The sequence below is a fragment of the Anas platyrhynchos genome, chromosome 6, assembly GCF_047663525.1.
Source record: "Anas platyrhynchos isolate ZD024472 breed Pekin duck chromosome 6, IASCAAS_PekinDuck_T2T, whole genome shotgun sequence".
NCBI classification, from domain to species: Eukaryota; Metazoa; Chordata; class Aves; order Anseriformes; family Anatidae; genus Anas; species Anas platyrhynchos.
This window is the reverse complement of record NC_092592.1, coordinates 25,429,204-25,448,600: the sequence shown is the minus strand read 5'-3', so window position 1 is coordinate 25,448,600 and position 19,397 is coordinate 25,429,204. Positions and strand designations below refer to the sequence as shown.

At 34.8% G+C, this 19,397-nt stretch overlaps 1 protein-coding gene across 1 annotated transcript in view; it reads right to left on the bottom strand.

The window, feature by feature from the left end:
• Positions 1-5,478, bottom strand: part of ZNF518A (zinc finger protein 518A) — a 60,902-nt gene extending 55,424 nt beyond the window's left edge. Inside the window, exon 1 of the mRNA XM_072039658.1 lies at positions 5,398-5,478. The gene's annotated coding sequence lies outside the window, so the exon portion shown is untranslated. The remainder of the gene's footprint in view (positions 1-5,397) is intronic.
• Between the last annotated feature and the right edge of the window lie 13,919 nt (positions 5,479-19,397).

Here is a 19,397-nt window from a genome sequence, read left to right as displayed (position 1 = left end):
AACAACCTGTTAAAGCTCTCATGAAAGTAAAGATGCATTTTCTATATTCTACAAATCATTTAAACGACCACTCTCAGCACTGACTGTACGTTCTGTAGGAAAATTGTAACCTTGTAATTAATTACCATAACCAGTAATTAATTACAAGAAGATTAACAGCCATTAGAATGCCAATTTATAGTATAATCATAGAAAAGACCAGGTTGGAAAGGACCTCAGATATCACTGGGTCCAGCCATTCACAGTAAAAGCAGGACCTAGACAAGACTGTCCAACATCTTATCTAGACAAACCCTGAAAGTCTGAAGTGGTGGAGAGTCAGTGGAAAACGTACAGTTCTAACCTTCCTACAATAAAGTTTAACAACATATAACCCTGACTTATTTCTTGTGGTACTGAAAAGACACATTGCACGGTGACTACAGCCCATCAGACCAGTCTTTGAAGACTTGTCCTCCTTTCAGTTCAACCTCCAGATCCTCAGATTTATTAACGGAACTCCACTAGAGTAGAGGGCAAACTGTGAGTCTGCCTGTGGTCAGCACAGCATAGTGGAAGCTTTTGCTGGATGGTGTTCTACTTCAACTTTTTTTTTTTTTTTTTTTTACACAAAGGTCATCCATACGCACATTTGGATTTCAACCCCTTACCAATTCTGTTGCTTAGAAGAGAGCTTTGTAGGCTCCTTTGTTTTTATAACAGCAACTATGGCAATGTTTTGTTAAGTGTAACTGCTGAAACTGTACATTTAGATGCATACATCTTGCAGAAGGGTAAACAGTACTCTGGATGGCCTCTTTGCAGACCTTGGGAGATACAGAATTTCTTCAGAAATGCCACAGAGACAGTTTCCAGGGAAAGCGCCCATATCATGGAGAGTGGCTCCATGCTTCTGGTACTGCATTACCTCTTGGTGCTCACATCATATATTAATGCATGTTCACTGTGCAGCAATAAGAACAATCATCTGTAAAGACTTGGCTGTTCCATACCCTTCTAGCAAAGATTATGAATACCAAGAAGACTATCTTCATCGACAGATGAAGAAGTGGGTGTGTATCCACACATCCAAAAGATTGTCCAATGACAGATGTGAAAATAGGATAAGATCCTACTGGGCAACAGGTTCTCTACTAGGAAAGAAGTCCTTATCAGACTTCTGTACCTGGCTTCAGGGATGTTTTGTTTAGAGCCATAATCTCAACACTGAGATCACTGTAAATCAGTTCTAGGAATCTCACGTTAAGTCTCCTAAGACTCAGGAGAACTAGTTGGTAAAAAGGTAACAAGCATGCAACACTACTACGAGGACAGACCACAAAGGCTAAAGATACATCAAGATTTTTTTTTCACTTCTTGGATCAACCACATTGCCGGAGCACAGAGGTAGCATAGAGGAACTTTCATTGCCACTTGCTCTGTTTTGTTTGTTTCTGTAAGCCATTCCCTGCTTATATATTCCTGTTTATATTTTAGTACATTGATTTGTTTATATTTAATGGGAAGCCATCCTATCTCCCTATTGATTTCACCTTGCTTTCTCACATTCTCCCCATTGATTAGCAGCCAACGTTCTGGAAGGGACAAAATATATTGAACTGCTTGCATTCTATTACCTTGCAATATAGCCCCGGTAAGAGACTCCAAAAAAAATAGCATTTTCCAGAGCTGGTAAAAATAGCATATTCCCCCATATAGTGATACAAAATAGGTATCAGCAAGGATATACATTTCAAGTGAAAAAAAATATATATATTTTTTAAGCTTTCTCACATAGTTGCAGTAAGAATATAAAACATATTAATTTAAAGTTGTGCTTCCTTCTGCAACCTTCTATAAACTATTCTGTGTTCATTCTATTCTGTGTTCTATAATCAATTGAAAAAGGTCTTTCATATGTCAAAAGAAGAGTTACAGCACAAATTATAGCTTTTTCAGATATACTGGTATGCTAGTAGAAAAACAGGATTAAACACAAACTTCCATAAGTATTTAATTTTACATTACATACACTTGCAGTGACTGCAGTGGCAAACTGTAAAAAAAAATAATGGTATGGCTTAAACAAGAAACTAGTAGGAGCAAACAGCAGAAGGCTGTAAAATAACATGACAGAAGGGATCAAATTAGTATTTATTCATCTCTCCATTATTAAAAAGGAAAAACAAGGAACATTTAGTGGAACCAAAAGGTAATATATTTAAATACAAAATTAACTACAACAAATTATCAGAGCTTTCAGCAAAGGCAAAAGTTTAGCAGGATTTTCAAGAGATTAAGCATTTACTTAGATAATGAAATCATTCAGGATTTAAGCCAATATTAGCAGAGGTAAAAAAGAAATGCCTCTTAATGCAAATCAGCCAATAAAAAGATTTTTTCTACCTTCCACTTAGCAAATGGGTCTGACTAAATGCAGAAAACAAAGGACTTTTCTAGATTTGACACAGTAAAGCAGTTACTTTTAATTTTTTTTTTTTTTTTTGGTGACACAGACATATACTTGATTCTGTTAAGCACTTCATGTGCTGTATGTTTTTGTTAGGTAAATAGGAAAAAAATCTTATTTTGTGTCAGTAGTTCATAACTCATTATTAATGTTTGTGTCAGTTGTTTATATCAGCGGTTGATAACACAGGCTTCATTTCCATTTGAATTTACTGTATGATTCAGGAGTCCACACCTTTTTTTCCTGACTCTCAGGGCAACAGTAAAGAAAAATATATGTGCTGTCAGGAGGCTCTCCAGAAAGTCACCATAAAAATGGACTACAAAAAGCTAGTAATTCCTAAATTACACCCATCTTCAGTATAAAAGTTCAGTAACTTAGAAATTCACCACTGATATCGGCATAAAGTACAATGAAAATACTTAATGTATTACAAAAATGTCTCTAATTTATGAATCTAAGGAATATAAAAGATTCAAAAAGTTGCAAGAATCTAACATTATAAAGACAGACTGAAGAAACTCAATTTAACTTCATAAAGAACTGTTACCAACAGTGTCTGCACAAGAACATAACTAAAATAGGGTCTTAAACAAGCAGATATGGGCATTAAAAACAACAATTCCAGGAAGCTGAATCTCGATAAATTTAAACTGGATATACATAGCAGAAACAAAGCACAGAGTAAATAATTATTGGAACAACTCCTGTAGGGTTGTGATACATATTCCATCATGATACCTCATTTTTAAAATGACTTTATCTGAAAGATATATATATTTTATATATACATATTTTATGAAGGAAGAGACAAGTTCATATCTGATGGCTTATTAAAAGATAGTCAACCCAGATTTTCAACACCAAAAGTATTTACACAAGGTCAGGTTTCTTTGTAAACTTCTAATAGCAGCTGAGAAGCTGAATACTAAGAAGAACCCAGATTTTTTCCTAAACCAGAACTACTTAAATGGAATAAAGTCAGTACTTCCATAGTGGGTGCTACTGCCTATGCTGACTCTTGCTCTGCCTCAGAATTTCATCTTTCACAACAAATTTTGAGAGTTCAACATGAGGACTCACAACGTTTCATATAGTCTGATCCATAAATAATATGTGAGATAAGTCTTCTAGTCTACAAAAATCAGCATACCATATGCAGTTTTTAATATAAATCTTACCTTTTAACTGCACTGTAAAGTTTTATCCTATAGCTTCACTTTGAGGACAAAAGAAGGAGAAAACAGCTTTATTTTGTTTAAACTATGATAATATCTAGCCCTAATACCTTTGAGTAAAATTTCAAAAGGCAGAATAAGTTCTTAAAGAATTTGGATCACATCATTTATAGATACGAAATAGCTAGCGTCAGTTCAAACAGCTTTCAAAATTATACCTTTGGGTGCCTTTAGTTAGCTCATATGAAAATCTCCCTCTTCATTAACAGCAGACTTTTACTATTGGGGTGCAAAACAAGGACTAAAGCTCTTATTGTAAATCCACAGCCTAGGCACAGGTGACTCAAGACCTGATGAAGTAATACCACCTGAGTAGCTTGGAAAATTTGACTCATACATGACTGAACTGGAATTTAAAAGATTTGGATTTTAAGTTACGTTATTTGCTTTTCCTTATTTGGGCTTAGAAAACTGAGGGCTGATCAAACTGGAATTCCACCTGAGTCCTGCTTAAGCCTGTGATGTAGGCTGAGGGTTGAAGGCAGGTCAGAGAAAAGTTCAGTGAGCATTTTGAACTGAGATCTCCCATCATTCTAAGGTCACATTTCAGCTTCAATCAAACTATCAAGTCTGTGGATTAAAGAGAAAAAAGTAGCACAAAACTTAAGAAACAACTGATTATAGAAGACACCAAATGTCTCCCCCCCGCCCAAAAAAAAAAAAAAAAAAAAAGGGCAGGCAATGTGAGAGTCAAGCTTTCTAGGAGGTGCACTGCTCATTGCCCTCTCTGACTGTACCCAAAATCCAGAAGACATACAGGGAACCAAAGGATTCACTCCAGCGAAGTTACTCTGCTTGTAAATGTGAGCAGACAGGCAATGAGAAGAAGGATCCAGAACTGTCAGAATCCCTCTTCCCCCTCACTGAGTTTCTTCTTCCTGCTGGTATGGATGGTGAGAGCCAGGAGGACTGCAACTTGGTAGGGCCTCAGAGGAGGAAGGATTAAATGAAGAAGCATAGGAAGAAGTACATCCAGAAACTCAGAAGAAGGTTCAGAAGGAGCCATAAATGGGACCACTATGTGGTGCACTCAGTGAAAACATGCACTGGGGTCTCTGTCTCACCCACAAAACAGGGCAAGAAACAGGGAGCCCCAGGATCAGTGCCAGGAGTATGTTGTATTCAGCACTCCATATGTTACCATAAAAAAGAAAAAAAATCCAACTGTTTCTTTTTGGAGCCAGAAAATAGCAAGTGAGGTTGATCTGTCTCGACTGGTTGCAACAACCAGCTTCAAAACAATTCCCTGCATATAAGGGTGTTCCTTTATTTGCTGAGATGATTTTAATCCCTTATCTGATCCATGATGGGACCATATGACCAGAAGTGACAGCATGAGGGAGGGTGAAGTATGGTGAAATTAGCAGCTGAGAAGCCACTTCTTTCAGCAGCAGTGCCATTTTATACAAACTTAACGTAACCACAAAATTACAGCAGGATACCTAAAATTAAGGTACATTTAATACTATCCATCTCCAACCCTTTAGCAGCATAAATATGGCTGATAACAGATGCTTTTTGAAGTTTATATCACTACCTGAATTTCAAGCACTAGTGTATACAGACTGAAAATCAGCACTCATCAAATAAATACGAAGCATCCATCTGTGAAACTAGCAGCCAGTTTACTTTCTCACTGATTTGCTCTTTAAAATCTCAAATTACAAAGTTAAAAATTAAGGGCTACATTGTCACATAATATATCATTACCTTTCTCATTAAGCTGGCTGAACTCATTCTCTGTGCTGTAATAGAATCCACCTCTATCATTGATGGGTCCTTTTCTAATTGACTTTCATACTGCTGGAGAAAACAATAAATAAATAAATAAATAAAAATCAGTACATAACTCACGCAAATATTTGCTTTTTTTTTTTTTTTCCCAGAAAAAAACACAGCTATTTCACTAACTTGTAAAAAGTTAGGCACTTCTACATGAATATCAAAATTAATTGGACAACAAGTAGAGAAATTTGAAAGGAATGATATGTACTTGATGCAGATGAGAAAATAAAGAGCAGCATATATCTGGAGAGCCTTAATTTGAGGCCATAAGGAATAGAAAAAGGTAAAAGCATGCAAAAGTATATCAACAGAAATTAATTTTATGGTGTTACTTTAATTTAGTTTGATTGCTGAGTTTGTCCCTAGATTGAATCTCCTGTGTAAGAGGAAGGAGAGCATGCAGAATCAAAAAAAAAAAAAAAAAAGTACTAAAAAATTAGATAAATGGGATATCTGCATGTGGAAGGAAAACAGAACACACAGAGACACTTGAGGATTTTTCTCAGACGTATTTCAGCTCGAGACAATACAAGTGAAGCCATAAGTTTAGTGTAATTTAACAAAAGTGAAAACCAGGGGCAGGGGGGAAACATTGGAGATGCAGATAAATATAACAACATTTATTAAGAAACAACGTTCATTGAAACGCTTTAGAGCTTTCTACAGACAACTTCCCTTCATAGTACTCTTACTGTCTCCTCATGCTAACTTTATCTTTGCAATAGTCCTGCAGAGACCTCACAGCTTCTTATCTTGAGGCTCATGTCTTCAGTATTTTTCCCTCTCTATGTTATGCTTAATTTCAAATGAATTTAAACAATAAAAAAAAAAAAAAAAAAAAAAGACTGACAATCAAAACCAGGATCAGAAATAAAGACACTACGTACTATTAAAGGAAAACACAAACACTGTTTTGTGATCAAGTGAAAAGAAAAAAATAATCAGAAAAATGTTTCCTGGGGTTGAAGCAATATTTTAAGACATCAGTAGCAATGCTGTCCAAAACATTACAAACTTCTGCTTCACTTAAGGGAAATTCATTTCCTTTGCTAGAACTGCATAAGCAATAAGGTACTCTTTTGAATCAGCCAGGGCATCTGCCTGGCTTTCAGTATTATCTTGTGATAATGAACTAGATTTTGTTACATAAGCATATGAAGGAACTGGAAAGTTGGACTCAGACACTGAAAAAAAAAAAGCTAGAGATGAAAGTTAATACAATTTGTCACACACAAGTTAAAACAAAGATTGTATCTGAAATATCAAATGTGTGAAATATTGTATGCGGTATCTTCTAACAAATGCAGGTACTTGTTGAAAACAGAAGTTTAACTACCTAATACTCCTAAATCACAACAGTTGGAAGCGTTTACAGTTTTAATCTTTTATTCAGAAACAAAGATAAATCCTACTTGCAAGCATTTTAAGACAGAAGTATTTTAGAATTGTTTGTTCCTTGAACCCTGCATATCGTAAGAGAAAGCAAGATCAAGGCTGGAGTATTTTACTAATTGTTTCAATTTCAAAATACCTTTTTTATTTTTTTAAATTAACTTCTAGAATCTTTACATAATCAGAAATCTTGAGGGAATTTGTGTATCTTCCTGACTAGCACCAATAGCATAAGTCTATGCTAAGTTTGTGGCTTATCTGAACATAGATTACTTAGCAGGCCAAATTATAATGGTTTCTAGTTGTAAACAAATCCATACTTTTTTACTGGAATTATTTTTTAAAAGTAAAAGGATACATTAATGCTTGTTCTACTTCCTTTCTTCTTGTTTATTTTCTAAAATTTATATAAATATTTTTTTCTGCATCACAATAATTCAACTGCACTTTCCTGAGTAGTACCACAAATTTAAGATGATTCTTGCAAAAAGAATTTTCTTATTTTTCCCCTTTTCACTGGATTATCAGATATCTACTGACCCAGTTAGAATTACTAGATGCATCAGACGTGTGGAGCACAGCTAATGAACCCTGCAGGATACATTGCACAAGACCAACACATCTCCCACATATCAGAATTCCAGCCAGTATTCTTGGGAGTTAATCTGCATGCAGCAATGAAGCAAATGTGTCCACATCATCCCAGAGTTAGAGCATGCATGAGCCATCTGTGCATCCTGGAAAGGAAGGGATCTTTATTCCAGTCACAGAAGTGACCTTTATACAACCACAGAAAAAGATACAGCTTGCTTCTTTTCATTTTAGGTCTCGTACCAGAATAATGATCTCAGACAACCGTTTGGCATTAGGATTTCAAATAACTATGATAACTATTTAAGTTTTATTCTCTTGCTTTGCTCTTATCTATTTTTTTAAAACATAATTAGCCTTAACTCTGTTGCTGTTATTTATAACCTTGAAGCCAAAGAACTTAAAAATAACTTAAGAAGAACTTAAAAATATTAAAATTTGAAAACTACACTATTAAATAGTATGATATTAATATTATTAATATAATATAAAATGAAAATATAAATTATAATAAATTAAAATACAATTAATATTATTAATATTATCAATATTAGTATAATATCAATATACTATTAAATATTAATACTATTAAAATATTAATAGTATCTACAAGTATCCTGGCTCCTAACACTGTGCAGACAGAGTATATTTTCTTCTAGAAAACATGTCAAAATGCTCTGTCAAAAAATGCTAGATATTACCATAACCAATCCCATCATACATGAATATTCAGGATATTTGGGATCAAGATGAATTTCTTTGGCCCATTCAGTAAGTCTGGGTGTCACTGAACCATCCAACTCCAGTAGCTATTTCTGCATTTATATTTCTCAGCATGCTAAAATAAAACCATCTAGCATTAACTGCAGAGCATTTAAGGAAACAGATGTTTATTGTATCAGAAATCTCAGAAAGTGTATACAATATTCAGAATGAATTTCTAATTCTGACAGATTAACCAAGTTATCTGATTTAATCTTATAGTTGTAAAAAAATAACTCAAAAGCACCAAAAAACATTAAGTTATCACGCTAATGTTTCCCACAGTTCTAACCGATGAGAATCCTGATAAACTTTAAAAATATATGATTCATTACCACCTGCATCAAGCAGAATTTACTGGCTGAGAAACAGGTGCAACAGGAAAATGCTTCCTTCATCAGCTGCCCAGAATAAAGCATGCATGAGTTTGCCTAACATCAAAGGATAGAAGTTTCTCCTTTTCATCAAGGAAGAAAGGTCCGTGTAAGTCAAAATTTGTTGATGGAAGAGAAAAAGCCATTCAATCTTGTTTTGAAACATATTTGAAAGTTCAAGATTTGAAAGATCAGCTCCCCCTTTATCCCCAGCCCCAACCCCCCCAAAAAAAAAACAACAAACACAGCCATGCATCCACATAATTTTAATTGGCCAAGGCAACTACACATCTTTCAAACAAAATTTATACTTCTCTACCTCACAAGCACCTCACCCATATTCTAACATCTGAACAGCTGATAAGCATGTGCCTAAGTATCTTCCTGAAGGAGGGTGCTTTCTTGAATTACAGGTAGCAGAGGAGAAACATTCAGTTCTCCAAAACCTTCTGAAAACATACATGTAATTCAAGTAAAAAAAAAATAAATCACTGGACAAGAACGTGTACATATCAGCAGCAACAGCCTGTCCCTTCACTCCAGCAAATCAGTTTGTCTTTTGTTTTGTTTTCCCTAGAAAAGAGACATATCCCTTGGTATCATCTTTCAGGATGATGACAGTAGTGTTCAGATCCCAAAGCAGACTTCACCCACTTTTAAGCTATCACCTGCTGTAACTCACTATATGACATATTACTTATGACTTACTTCAAAAATAGTACTTTTAGGACTTGGACACCTCTACTACAAAATTATGTTGCTTCACTCCAAATAATTCTCTTTAAAATGTTAAGGAAAAAAAAAAATCAGCAATCTCCTCAATCCATAGAGGTCTCTGGAAGAACCCCTAGAGGAAAAAACAGATTTAACCACCACAGATTACTGCAGAACTCCATGAACCAAGGAAAATGACTTGGATCAAAATCTTTAAAAAAATATTCAAAGAACTTCCTCATAGATGGAAGCTTTCATAAAAGACATTAGGCTGGAGGAGATATCCAGGTCATTAAAAAAATAAAACCTTATTATCAAAGGCGAATATGTCACAAACCCTTTCATTATATTACTCTGAAACCTTCTGAGTTCTGAGATTTTAAGCTCGCAGAAGTCATGTTTGTCAGCTTTAACACATTTGTGGACATTTGTTCTTGCACCAGTGTTGTCTTAATTTAAATTAGTCTTTCCTTCTCTGGGTTTCTCTTCCTGTTGCAATTAAATTAAGCAACTGTGGAAGAGCTGCATAGCTATGCCCCCATCACATGTTAGGAGCATGTGCTTCAATAAGCGATGCTAAAGAAGGGAAGGGGAAATCACAGCCACCTCAACCCCCTCAGTAAATTGTTCTCTGAACACAAATGCTCTCAGATTTTAGATTCTCAGAGACAAAGATTAAAAAAAAATAATAATATATTTTCAAGCAAAAGCCTTACACTACGAAAAATTAGTCATCCAACAAAATAACTGCTACTAACACAGGGCTGGATAACATTTAATATTGCTTTGGATTCCTAAGTTTTCAAGAAGTAAATCAAAGGAGGTTGCACACATCTTAGAAACAAATCAATCAACTTGTGCCAGGCTACAAATTTCTTCACAGCTTTGGATTGCTTTTTAAGAATACAGGCAAACTGATGTTGTATAATACCACTGGACAGTTTCAAAAGCGTAATCCTATTAACTTCAGCATGTGTCCTTCAGCACAACCTGTAAAAGCATAAAGTGACTTAGTAACTACTAAGGCAGGTAATATCCATGGGATTCTATACTACAAGGGCTCTTGCTTGCAATACTGGGGCTACAGAGTTCAAAACGCGTTTAATAGGCCAAAGCTACAGATCATATCTTCAGATTACAACATAAACACAATGAATTCAGACAACGTGCATGTCAGGAACTTCATACTGCCTGTTTCAACATTTAACTTGCAAGTAAAAGCGAAACTATGCCTCTTTCAATACACCTTTGCTGTTAACATCCTTACAGGGAAGGGCTAAGAATTTTGAACAGTTTATCTGGTGACAATTTTCATAGCATCTGGACACATCACAACCTTACATGTGATTATTCCAATAATAGCCCAGAAGTACTACGAAGTCATTTCAGTACCAGAGAACAGAAAAAGGAAGTACCATTAACAGCATTAGCCACTTCTACTGTCACATTCAAGTTGGAACTCATGTTAATTTGATCTCCAAATTCATTTCAAAATACCTGCAAAAGTTACATTTTGTAAATGCACCCCCTATTTTTTTTAAGCATTAATGAATGTTTTTAATTGCAGTAAATGCACATTTTCATAACTAAGTCATGAAAAGATCTACATCATTATGTACAGGTGCTGTTATCCAGCAGCAGATGCTCTCAGCAATGATTATATATTCCTTTCAAATCCCCGAGGATAAATTTAAGATTAAATTTAACATTACCGAAAAATATTCAGGATTATTGATTTCACTGAGAATGTTTCTGTATGGTCATGTTCTATCTACTTTCTGACAGTTTTTTCAAGTCTAAATTTTATCCAAATATTAATATATTTAATGTATGGTTACTGATACTGTAACACTGTTTTTTCCTGAGCTATTATCTGATATTGATGTATTAGTACTCTGAAAATATGTTTAATGGATCTTATCAACCAAGTTTGTGATTCAAGTGATTTTTTTCAAGCCACAATTCTGTCACTTGAACCAGTCACATTCCTCTCCTTCAGTTATTCACTGAATTCATTACGCTTAAAAATTGGGGATTGATCCAATTTCTCTGAACCTTACAGAGTTATAACAGGCCCATGCATAGCAGAGATATTCACAGTGGAAATAAACTAGATAACTGTACCTTCAATCTAAAAGATTCATTTTGGTACCCCAATGTGGATAGTATCTGAAATTTATATCAGGTACTACTTTAAAACCTAGCTATTAGAAAGACATCAATGTGCTGAAGACTTGCTTTCTATTTTAAATTATCTTTGTAAAAATACTTGTTCCTTCTGTACTTTATTACTTCTCTTTTCACATCTCTTGTTTTAGATAACAAAAGGCAGAAAAACCAACAAGAACAAGTACAGGAATCCTTTGCCACGGTATTTCTTTTTGCCCACAAATTTCTGTGCAATAAACCTAATCAGAATCACACACTTTAGGATGGCTCTGGAATGAATCCAAATATTCCTTTTGCTTTTCATTCATAATTTGATGGACAAATTAACCCTTTCTCTAACATGAGAGATAGTTAAACTGACTTACACATGGTTTTACTTCCTTTTCATAAAAATGAACAAAGACATGATACTTTACATTGATTGCCAAGAGAACCTGAGAAGGCGTTTTCCTAAATTATTTGTTAATCCCTGTGACATTAAGATTCTCCAGTTTGTCACATGTAAACGTAAAGTACACAAAGTCAAGACTAAATTCTACTCTGAAGGATTTGGGGCTGCCTAGTAACCATAATATTAGATGATTACTTTGTTTACTACTACATATTAATTCCAGACGTAGTAAACATGCAGAAAAATGAACAAGAAGGTAACTACGCAACAGTCGTCTTCACCAATACAAAAAGAGCAAGGCATAAGACAAAAGGTAGAGTTCATTTCCAGTTATTTTGTGCTCAAGCACAGGGTTTATAATCCACAGGAGCTAGAGAGGAAGCAAGAGGAAGAGCTTTAGTCAGGAAACAGAAACAAATAGCTGCATAACGGATGGAAACCTCTGAGCAGTAGGGGAAAGTCAACCAGAAATTGCTGAAGATTAAACTTAAAAAAGCTTATCAAAAAAAAAATATCAAAATAGCTTATCAAACTCACTATTTATTACTGGTCCCTGCTTCTAGGTAGAACAGTGGCAAGTACCTGTATCTAGCTTGACCCAAGATTAAAAACAAAACAAACAAAAAAAAAAGGAAAGAAAGAAAAAGCACGGAGTTGCTGTAGGGGGCACTGTAATCCTTGACTTGCTCTAAGAGTAGAGGAATTGTGAAGACGGATCAACTCGTGTGTGAACGTGCAGTTGGAGAAACTAAAATGAGGTCACATTGCAGCTACAACAGAACCAGGTCACCTAGTTGTCTAACTGACATCCACTACTGACAATACAAGTAACTAACTACTCATATACTTCCCCAGCCCTCCCCAATTATATACCTATATAATATTATATCTATTATATATATATATATATATATATTCTTAAATATATAAACAATTTATTTTACTGAGATCAGTTAGGAAACAAATTATATATTCTAAAGAAACTTAAGTTCTTCCATGTTAGTCAAAAGCTTACAGCAATGTATAGAAATCTCACTACATGCAAATCATAAACACTAGACTGGCTTTTCCAGTTAACAGAAGAGCAATTTGTCTTATGATACAGCATAAGGGACAGATTAGCCAAAAAAAAAAAAAAATAATAAAACCCATAATGGGTCAGACTACAGGTCTAAGTTCTAGGTACTATTCTATTTCTGATATAACCAAAAAAACAGATCTGTAAAGCAAATAAAACTTTCCCTGGGTACTCTTTCAGCATTAGTCTATTTCTCACACCTGTTATAAGTTAGTACCTTTATGTGTAACAGTTTATAACAGACTTGTTCCATTCATTAATTCAGTCCCTTTTTGAACCTGTGTAAGTTTTTAGTCCTAACCCTTCTTCGTCTCAACAATGCACCCTGGGAGGGACTGACTCCTTTTGGTCAGTACAAACTTGGCCCTGACAGTTCCTGTAACAAAGTCTGCCCAACCTTTCTGTCTGAAGAGGATGCGAACAATTGGGCACTGTTCATCTTGTGCATTCAGTTGAAGTTTAATAGACATCCATTGCATTCCTTCCCCTCCTAAGCCATCTCCTTTCCAGGTTAGTGCGTACTGGGCACAATCAAGGGTAATTCCTCATACAGGAACATGCCCTTCAGTTCATCTTACTGCCCTTCTCTGTACACTGCTTAGTTTTGAAGAAAATTTTCCATTGATAAGATGGGGTAGAGGGCAGAACTGCAACACTTTAAAAAAAGTGGAGCATTCCAGGTTTATAAAGTGGCATACAAATTATTCTTCTGTTCCATATTCCTTTCCTAGTTATTCATATCACTCATTCTTTTCTGATCACCACTGAACAGATGCTGTAACATCTAATGTAGTTGCATAGTTTCAAAACCTGAGAAACTTTCACTAGCCCATGGACTAACACAGTGTACAAGGAGCTAGAATCATCATTTCCCTACTTGCACTTGTCCACACCGTCAGCCATTTTCTTTCTTAGACACAAAAACCTTCTACATGTACTGTTCACATCAGATCTTTGACTTCTATCCCTCTGCACCAGTTAGGCTGGTGAGCAAACATTGCCTCGTGTTCCCCATTCACTGGCTCACCAGTAACTGCTCCCTAGTTCACTCTCCCGAGCAGTAATAATAATGATGGGAACTGAGCTTCCTGCTTTTTCCAAGTTTCATATTCATCCAAGGAAAGGAAGTGCCAAGGAAGAGAAACATTTCTAGTCAATACACATCAACTACATTTACTAAAATGATGCATTATTTTGAGTAATATAAACTCAGGCACCTGAAACTATATCTGAACAAGTGATAACACCTCACAGAAGTCCATTTGTAGAGATGTTGTGTCTGATCTCACAAACATAAGCATCTGTAGAGGCTTCATGCTAACGATTGTTTGAATAATTGCATATTTTACAGTGAATTTGTACTCCATAGAAGAGTTGTGCTTCAAGCATGTACTTCTGAGATACATACTTGAGATTGCTTCCATGTGAACACTTCTCTGCAAGCTTGCATGAATACCTACTGCACGGCTGTATATTCAAATCACACCACATGATCACTTAAGAAATTACTCTTCTTGGGTAGATGAGTATATTGTCCAGTTTCATATTAAGCAAACTATCATAAATTGTCAAAGTTAAAACAATTACCTCATGACCCTAAGAGGTACAACATCCAATAGTCAGACAAACATAGGAGTTGTTACTCCTTCGCATTTTTCTTTATTAGGTAAAAAAAAATATACTGTACATACAGCAAGTGCTTATAAAATGAAAGAATACATGGGTAATGTCACACAAAATTTAGGAATTTCATTATTTAGGAATTCTCATTATTTTTCATTTTAAATGAAGCCAAGAAAACCTACAATCTTTTATAACCTCTGTATTTTTAGTCACAAGTACTTATAAAATACAGTGAAAACAAATAATGTCTTAGAAGAAAAATCAAAGCAGAAAGTAATATTTTCTAGATATAGTAAGCTCGAGTATTTTCAAAGTTATGCTACCTTATGTGCCACTCTTCTACAGTTTTTCTTCTTACTTGGGTTGTTTCCAAATTTTCTCCTATTTTTTGTAGCATTCAGTGTTTTGTTAGAACATTCACTTCTAAAAATGACTTTCACTTAAGACAGTTGTAAGACAACTGAGCATGTCTACCATATAAATTTGTCAAAAAAAAAATCAGGTACATTTAAATGCAGTCATAACAACGGTTAGACTTCTAGCATGAACACATCTTTATCGGTTTTAAACAGGCAAAAGACAAGTCTAAGTACAACAGCATGGAAATCAGTGCAGTGGAAGATGTTCTCAACTCCTCTTACTCAGATATAACTTTGGCAGACATCATTTGAAAAACAACTGTATGAAAAGGATGGGAACAACTCTTCCTCGCCATATTGACTCAGAATTCAATGCAACATCAGAAAGTTTTAGAGAAGTTACTTCAGCTGGATTTTGACTTGAGTTCAAATGATTTTAAACTTTTCTTTACAAACCAGGGAGTCTAAAAACTACCCTCTCCAACACATCATCAATTATTGTCTATTATTATACTCCTAACAAAAAACACTTGTCTGGGAAATAGCTGCAGGAACAATCAGTTTCAGGCACTAGCTGAAAAGATGTATGTACTGTAAACCTTGCCCTGCTTTTATCATAAGCTGCTAGTTCCCTATCTAAACAATGATATATTATTTAAAGGGGCTAGACTAGCAGATGACTTTCACGCATCTGAAATAACCACTCACTTAAAACATAAAGCAAGATTTGTATCACTGAAACATGCCTACACTTTAGATTGTATATTGTCAACTTCAGAGTCAAATACTATATTAACAGCCCTTTCCCCACAACAACGATGTACACCAAATCAACACACCCTTGAAACAGTACTTGGGTTTACATTCTAAACTAACGCTACTGGCCCCTGTACTTAGGTGCTTAAGTACTGCTGGGAGCAGGGTACAGAAATACATCATTCTTAGCCTGTCTGCAACAGTTGCATTTGTGATACACAAACCACTTCAAAGCAGCATGTCTATGCAACTCAATCCTGCTTGAACCTAACCGATTCGGTAAGTTTCTCCAAAAGCCACTTCTGCCAAATCATGCTTCATGGCAGCTTCTTTCTGTAGACATAAACAGACCTTGTGTCCAGCCAGTAATCCCCAGTTACTGAACTGACACCGCTTAGGAAGGTGCAAAACTGAGGCTGAGGTGATGGGGACAGGAAGAGCAGCATGGTTTTCTTATGTAAGGGCGTGAAAGTATTTACAGAGGTTTGGGGGCATCCCTCCTCACACACAAGACCTCATATATCATCTGGCACTGGTATCACTGCCGGTAAGTGAATACAAGGAAATTAAATGCAGGAACCTCTACCTTAAACCATGGGAACTGCCACAGAGTTCAATGGGACTATTCAATGTAAGCATGTAAAAATACAAATTAACAGACTTCTAGCTGACTGCTTAAGTTTTGCTGCACAATAGCAGGAAGTATGTAAATAAGTATTTTTATTGTACTACCTTCCTGTAGGATCTGATTTACAAGTTCTTCTATTTGTGGTCTACCAACACATGCAATGTCTTCAGTAAACTATGAAAAACAATTCAGGAAAGCCTTTTAATGTTTTAAAATGAAAAGTAAATCCTGCTCCTCCCCCATATGTTAACTGGTTGACCGACTGCTGTCACATTTTTGTATTATGAAATACAAATACTAAAAAGCTAAAGTGAAGTATATATGAATTTTCTAATATCCGAGATATAACATAGATCATTCATTCCCAGACAGACTCTTTCCTAATGCAAAAAGGAAAAAAAAAAAAAAAAAAAAAAGGAAACGCAAATCAATCTGTTGGTAGTCTCTAGTCCACCATTTTTGTCAAAAACATTTTTAGTGAAGTCCTGACCATACAATTTGCTCCCCCTGGTGGTTACAGGTCAAGTTCATGCTTCACAGCATACATACGATAAAGCCTGTTTCTCAGTTCTTTCTTTCCAAATAGAGACTAGCACCTTATAAAATTAAATTAATATTTTAGTTGTTCCACAGTATTTCAGATTCACGATTACATTTAAAAAAATACTGAAGATCAGAAGAATGAATAACATCAGACTAAAGCATAAGCTTGTAGGTTTATTGAAATAACAGTACCTGAAAGGAAGAGAGATTTATAATACTAAGCTTCTGTACAGAATACAACACATTCAAATCAGTATTTAACATTACATAAAACAGGGATATTGGATAGTAGCACACTGTACCATTAAACAGAGAACAAAGCTGTTGCTCAGAGGTCTGTTTCCAACTTGTTCCAAATGTCAAAGCTACCTGTTGAAAATTTACAGCATGACTTAGTTGTTGATTATTTGACTTTCCTTCAATCTTAGCAATAAATAAAATTGCATAGAAACATCCCACAAAAATACATAAATATTCCTTTGAAAAAATCCAGGCCAAATCACAGGATGCAAATTTTCTCTTTTCAAGAGAAAACATTCGAAAACAAAGCACTAACTATTCCAGATTTGTATCAGCATAGCTATTAACAGAATTATTAATAGAATGTATTCATAGTACATTTTGTATGCTATATTTTTCAATTCTTTTTTACATCCCAAAGACTCGTGTTTTTGTGCTTGATTAAGAATAAAGCCTCCACAACTTCAAAGAATGATTCAGTTGAAAATTTAAGGACCCAACTGAGGTTTAATAACTATGAATGAAATCAAATAAGCTATAGTAACAGAAATATATAACAGAATTAGCAGGCACTGTTTTTAATAATAAAATTGATTATCAGATTGTATTGAAATCCAAGAATAATTCAATATAAAATGCATTTAACAGTAAACAAGACGTGTAGTTTTACATTTCATAAACGAGGCATCTCAAAACTGCAGCAAGAAAGCACTTACTAGGACAAGAATGAAGAACATCTGAGGAAAGAAAATCTGACAACACAAACAGCAAACTCAAAATATTTGCTTAAAATATTTAAAGTACATGCTCCATGATCAATGCTATACAATATAGCATCAACTGAATATCAACATATATTAATAAGAAGATTATACGGGCCAACATTACAACAGCTGTTTCAGTGTAAATCACAGTTTAAATTTTCAGAACACACTTCTAGCAGTGACAGCCATTCTGGCTGTCATCCACTGACTACAACTCAGAGTAGTGTGGGGTAGCACACAGGAATAATTAAGTAAACCAAACAGCACCACCCCATGAAATTTCAAAAACATTAAGAACAACAACAACAAAATTGGCTTCAGCAAGCAAGATGATTAGCTGATTTTTAGATCTGTGTTACTCACACATCCTTGATTAAGCAAGTGGTCTATTTTGAAATAGCTAGTTAGGAATGAATTTGGCATTAGCTCTAACTGTGAAGGAGATATTCTATTTAATCTACGCTGCTATTGCATCTGACACTGTAACTCAAGTGACAGCAAAGAAAAGCACAAGCTTTGGGAACACACTATAATTTCAAAGTATATTTAGTGTTACTACCAGAAAACTGCATCTGAATAGGGCTGTAATAACGAGAATTTGATCTGAACTGCATGACCTACACATAAAAAAGCTTACTGCACAGACTAATGCCTTTTACTTTTTTTTTTTTTTTGAATTAAGGACAGAAAATATGAAATCTCAAAGAAAATTGTACAGATAACAGAACAAAACTGAAGCCAGAAAGGTAAATCCTAGCAGAAAAAAAGTAATACATATTTTACAAACCACGTATGCTGTTATAAGATATGCTTTAATAAAGCTGCACTATGCAAGGAATATATGTCATACCTACAAAAGTTATCCTGAAAAAATAATCACATTGTAAAAAAAATTATCAAGAAGTTAACAAAAATGAGACTGCAAATGAAATTCCATGTAAATGTACAACAAGAAGAGCAGGCATAATCTGTGGTTGTATAAACAGTGACAACATAAGCTTGCAGAGGGACTGTAGATCTATACAGTACTGACCTGGCCAACATTTTGGATGTCCATATTCTAAAACATTACAAAGAAAACCAAGAAACAGTACATTATAAAGCTCCACGGTAATTACTACAAGGTTGGAGAGTTTCTTAGAAAGGAATCTGAGAACTGTAATAAATTATGCCACATTTCAATTTTCTTTAGTACACTGAAAGGATTTACCATGTCCAGAATGACTGTTCCTGTAGAGAAAGATAAAAAGAGCCAAGAAACTGAATAAAAACTACATGTGAAATATACTAAGGTAGTAGTAATTAAATATGGGTATAAACAGTAAGAGGAAGATGTGCATTCTCTATCTCCTGAGATGCAAATAGAGACTACAAGACTCAAAACTGAAAATTTAGTACGAATGATTAAACAAAGTTTGTTTATAACAAGAATACGACTTTCACTTTTGATAAAGTTATTTTTAAGTGTCCAAAAGTATTTTCTTGCGACACGTAATTTCTAATCTTTAGTTCCTTAGAGGACAGTTCTGCTAACAGTCATA